At 38.4% G+C, this 5,879-nt stretch overlaps 1 protein-coding gene across 1 annotated transcript in view; it reads right to left on the bottom strand.

Annotated features, from left to right (window-relative positions):
• Positions 1 to 938, bottom strand: part of LOC101862584 (AB hydrolase superfamily protein YfhM) — an 8,825-nt gene extending 7,887 nt beyond the window's left edge. Inside the window, exon 1 of the mRNA XM_005099308.3 lies at positions 771 to 938. The gene's annotated coding sequence lies outside the window, so the exon portion shown is untranslated. The remainder of the gene's footprint in view (positions 1 to 770) is intronic.
• Positions 939 to 5,879: the final 4,941 nt, after the last annotated feature.

The raw sequence follows: 5,879 nt of genomic DNA, 5'->3' as shown, positions 1-5,879 counted from the left end.
TTATTATTATCATTATTATTATTATTGTTGTTGTTATTATAATTATTATTATTATCATTATCATTAATATTGTTATTGTTATTTGACGTAATCCAAATGTCCAACCTGCAGATAGCTGGAGGGTGCCCTGGTGTGGTTTACTTCTTTTTTTCCTATCAAATATCTATCGTCTTTATCTCTCCTCCATCTTTTTTTGTTTATTATATTTCATACTCTCTTGTAACATCTTAATCTATCATCTTCGGCACTTATATTACCTTATTGTGTTGCTAGTGCAGTAAAACGTTAACTAAAACTAAAACAAAAATACATATGTGAGGCAGCGTGGTTGAATCAGGCTCTCGTCAATTTTTGGGCATGTAGAGTTATTGGTATCATCTTCAAGCTTGTTCACTTGTCTTTATTTGGAGGAAACAAATTATATCCATTTATCTTGAATACAAGTCGAGATATTGGCGAATGAATGTAGTGGGGGTCAGCTGTTTTCAGAGGAAAAATTAGTGAGAAAATGGCCGCCAAAGATTAGTTATTTCCTTAACTTATGAGTCCGTGGTTACTGAAAATTTTTGTGTGTCTTTAATCAACGTCTTTCAGAAAAATCCACAAAGAAATGAGTTCTTTAATGGGCTTGAAAGGTGATGAGCCAAAGAACAAACATTTGATAAAAATGCTAAAACCTGCAGAAAAAATGCAAGTTTCTTCACTTTGATTTTTTTTACGAGAGCCTGATTCCACCACGCTGCCTAACATATTATTATGTTTATTCCTACCTGGTCCAGAGGTATTCCCTGCACCCGTCTCTGAGCTGGAAGTTCAGAGCACCACGCTTGTCACACAAATGCCAAACTCCCCACTCCACACCACCCTCACCTCACCACATTAAATACCTCTCGTGGGACCGGAGTTCCTTGTATTGCAATCTCACGCTGCGCTGTCACACTGTGTGTGAACTGAAATGAAAGGACCTTTGGACCACTAACTGAGGTCTGCGCGACTGGTATCGTCCGCCGTGATAATATGTGATTGGGATGGGATCGATTCCATTCTGAGCACTTGTTGATACTTGTTTGTTACGAATATTTTTTTCAAATATATAAACAAGGTACATTTTAGTGATCTTCGTCAGGAAATTTGGGTTTAAAATGTTTTTATGTGTGTGTTTTGTTTTGTTTTGTTTTTTAGTAAGAGTTTTAAGGAACTCGCAACACTATTAGGTTTCATAGGTGCCTATCCAAAGATTGGAGGTGTTACAAGAGAGTAACATACAACTACGAAAAGAAGGGGGGTGGGGAGGGAATAACAACGATGGACGTTTGATTGGAAAGAACGAGTAAGCCACACCAGAGCACTTATCTATAATGCCATGTGGATTTGAATGTGTGTGTATGTGTGTATGTGGATGTATGTGTTTATGTATGTATAAGCGTGCATAAGATAAGATAATACTTTATTGTCTTAGAGGGAAATTATTCTTTTTCTGTACAGAATCATAAAAACACATTCAGGTATACATAAAAATTAAATTATGTTTGACTCTCACTAAAATTCAATATAAAAAGAAAAGTAAAGCTGACAAAATGTACATATCACATCAGATTCAACCCCATGCAGGAATGCAATTACAAGACCTTTATATTTATATGGATGCAATAGACATTAATGGGTTTTTTGTCTGACAGCAGCCTTATACTAGCCGATGGTAAAAAAACCCGTATTTTATACCTTACTTTCTTTCCCTTTAGAGGTACAATATCTGCGCTGAGTGGTCTTCCCATTTGCGTGGAAAGGGGGTGTGATGGGTTGTTTGTAGTAGTAGTAGTAGTATGAAGTACGGCTGTGGTCAGGCTAGTCGCCTATCAGCCGTTCGTTGCTTTCGTTGCTTATTCGTTCTTGCACGTTGTTTTCAGACTCTGGTATCTGTAGGTTAGTGCTCATGGGACATGGATCTGGCAGCGTGAAACCAATCTAGGTTCATAGAGAATTTATGTTCCTTCCAGACCATGTCAATCCTATTCTTGAAAGCATTCAAGGATGGTGCAGACACCACATTTTCCGGAAGGGAATTCCAAGCGTTAACTGTGCGTACGCTGAAGAAGTTTTGGCGGACTGCTGTTTTCACATGTTTTTTTTTTCAATTTTAGACTGTGTCCCCTGGTGTTAGAGTGAAAATCACGGGGTAAAATATCTCCCGTTACGTTGTAAATTCCTGTTAGATACTTGTAACATTCAATCATGTCGGCTCTAGCTCTCCGATTTTTAACTTTTGATTTTATACATTTCGTCAGTTCTATTAAAATAATGTCCAAAGATCTTGACGGCTTTCTCAATGGTTCTGTCCAATTTTTCTTTATCATGCACCCTACTATTCCCATTCCAGCAGCATATATTTTCAATCTACAATTTAGTAACACGGTTTCAATCATAGAATGGTATAAAAAAGACAAAATCTTATTATCTGCACGAAAACTTCCTAATTTTTAAGAAAGAACACTCTTTGATTTATTTTTCCCTGCACAAGTCTTAGTGCAGCGTGGGGAAGCCGGTCTAGCTTGTTATCAACTGTTATTTCAAGATACTTGTAAGAGCTTACCACCTTCACTTACCCATCTTTAAAAAATAATGGTTGCAATTGGTCTTTTTTAACTCTAAAGTCTACAATTAATTCCGTTGTCTTTTTTACATTTAGTAAAAGGGAGTGGTTATCACACCAATTTGTAAATACATTTACAGCGTCCCTATATTCATTCTCATTTGTTGCTATAAGGCCTTGGAGAGTGGACTCATTCGCAATTTTTATTCGTGTGATGTTTTTGCTATCAAAAGTACAGTCGTTAGTGTAAGGTGTAAACAAGACAGGGGAGATTACACAACCTTGAGGCGCTCCAGTGTTCGTGAATATCAGTCGAATTTTACACTATTTAATTTAACATATTGAGGGCGATTGGTCAAGAACTCAAGAATCCAAGCTCTAATGTTCTTGTCCAAATGCATATTAATTAATTTTGAAATCATTGTGTGAGGTTTGATTATGTTGAAGGCAGATTTTTAAAAATCAGCGAAAAGTATCCTGCAATAATTTCGAGTTGTGTCTTTGCGTTTGTGACCTAAGAACACGAGAATGGCATCCTCCACGCCCCTCTTGGCAAGACAGGAAATTGCGTGTCATCTTGTATGTCTTCTGTTGATTTCCTCCGTTCTTTCAGAGCCGGTTTTTCTAAACATTTCATGAGGACTGATGTTAAAGCGACAGGTCTTAGGTCATTCAAATTTTGTATTGATTGTTTCTTTGAGACATGAATTACTTCAGAGTATTTCCACGAGAGTGGTATTAAGTGTTCTTTCAAAGACTTACTGAAAATCTCAGTTTAAATGGGAGATAACTGAGTAGAACAAATTCTAATAATTTTCCTTTTTACTACATCGGGTCGACTCGCTTTGTGAGCTTTCAGACGATTCATAAATATGACACCGACCTCATTAGCACTACCCAAACAAATTTCCTTGCTCTTGTCATAGTCTTCGTCTGTGTTGTTGTGTGTGTGTGTTTGGTAGCCTATCCGTTCGAAATATTTGGAGCCCCGAAAAGCGTGCTCTTCGCCAGGGCCACCGCCTTCCTTGGTCTGTGTTGTTGTTGTTGTCGTCCCTGCGATCATTTTGAATCGTCTCTTTGACAGTTGTCAGCTGATGGGAGACGTCGTGGCTGTCAAAACGAGGGTAAACAGAATTCAGTTTGTATGGACATATGGACATGGGTTGGTGCCATTTGTAAGAATATTTGGCCGTCTTGGTGCGTCTCCAGCTATTGTCTTCAAACAGCGCCAAGTCATTTTTGTGTTCTTAGAATTGTTTTGTTTTTGTAAAGTGTTTTACGGCGCTCGCAACTGCATTAGGTCATATGAGCGCGCGGGACACACCTAATATTTTCAGTTGGTAGGAAATTTTGAATTTTTCCCCGGGTGGCGGCCGAAGCCTACTCTTATCGATTTTAGACCACCAAGGGATCTTTAACGTGCGCAACTTGCACACGGGCCCTCCGAGATTTTTCGCCCTTGTCCGAGAAGGCTAGGTGTAGATCTTTCCTACCAGAAGATCAGGGGTGTGGCAGAAAGACAGCAGTTAGGAGGAGCCAAGGAGTAGCAGTAGAAAGGCTGCAGTAAGAGTCAGAAGCCCAGAGGTGGGGGCAAAGGAGGTGAGGGGGTGGGGTCAGTGTTGTTTGAAGTGAAATGCTGTACTTACTTTTCTTTGTAATTTTGTATACATGCTTACTCTCTCTTTTTTCTTGAACATATTATTTGTTGCGCGCGTGTGTGCGTGTGTATGAGTGTGTGCGTGTGTGTGTGTGTGTGTGTGTGTGTGTGTATGTGTGTGTGTGTGTGTGTGTGTGTGTGTGTGTGTGTGTGTGTGTGTGTGTGTGTGTGTGTGTTGACACCACGGAGTGTTTCCAGGTGGTAGAAGCTAAACAGCTTGTGTCACGCCTCTGTGGAATCAGGCGCTTGACAATTTTGGGGTATGTAGAATTATTTATTTCATCTTAAAACTTATACAGTCATTTATCTTTCTTATGATTGAAAAAAATACCCATCCATCTTGATCAGAAAGCGAGATATTTGCTTTTGAAGGAGATGAGGATCGCCTTGTGTCAGATTTAAAATAAACTAAAAAAATGTCCGCCAAAGTTTGGTGACTTCCAAAGAGCGAGTGTCATTGAAAACTGGAGATTTGTATTTTCAGGTGTGCGTCTGTGTGTCTTTGATCAATGTCACGATGTTCAGTAAAAATCTACGAAGGAATGGGGTTTTTAATGGATACATAAGGGTTTGACCCCCCCCCCCCATTTCCCCCATTCTTTCCCAGAAAAAAGAAGCAAAACATTCGATAAAATGTCGCTTTCAGTATTATGACGTAAGCCTAATTTCAACACGATGCCACACATACCATCAGCAAGTTGTTGAAACGTACTAATCCCGGAAAACAAATTTGTTCAGGGGAGCGAAAAATATGTTTCAGTCTGTTCAAAGCTGTAATAGTACCTAAAGTACGAGCATTTTTAAGCTTTTTAAAAAAATTCTTTCAATTCAAAATTTGAAGTTCGACAAAAATATTTTTTTGCTGATAATATTTTTTTTTCAATTTAAACTTTGAAGTTCGACAAAATAATGTTTTTCAAACACACGCTACCGATGACACAGAAATGAAATAATTATTATTTTATTTATTAATATAATTTTGTTGTTTTTTGTGGGAAATTTAGACCTCAATAAATTTGAACAGCTGTCTGATGATAATACGAGTAAGGTTTTGATTTTTATGATCGTCATTTTTTACTGCTTGAAGGACTGATAGAGAGTCAGCAAAAATCACAATAGTTTGTGCTCTGCTTGTATGGGTTTTACGCCCACATCAACACTATTAGGTGATTTAAAAGGATCGACCTCCGAATAAAACGTCTGTCTCCGATAGTACTGAGCCAAACGGAAGGACCCGAGTTCTAAAATACCCTGTCTGGGTTTCGAACCCGGGCCAACCACACTGTATGTAGTCCAGCATGATACCAACTAAGCTAACGTTTTGATAGAATAGTGTTTAAAAAATGTAGAGATGGAAGAAACAGCGAAGCAAACACACACATACATACACACCTATACACACAAACACATAAATTATGCTCAAAGACACACATACACACATACACACATACAAACACACATGCACACTCATATAAACATACAAATACACGTACACACTCATACATTCATACAAACAGACATACACACTCATACACACATACAAACACACATGTACACTCTCACACACACACACACACACACACACACACACACACACACACACACATACACACACACATATACACACACACA

The sequence above is a fragment of the Aplysia californica genome, unplaced genomic scaffold, assembly GCF_000002075.1.
Source record: "Aplysia californica isolate F4 #8 unplaced genomic scaffold, AplCal3.0 scaffold00209, whole genome shotgun sequence".
Lineage (NCBI taxonomy): Eukaryota > Metazoa > Mollusca > Gastropoda > Aplysiida > Aplysiidae > Aplysia > Aplysia californica.
This window is presented reverse-complemented; position numbering and strand designations above follow the sequence as displayed.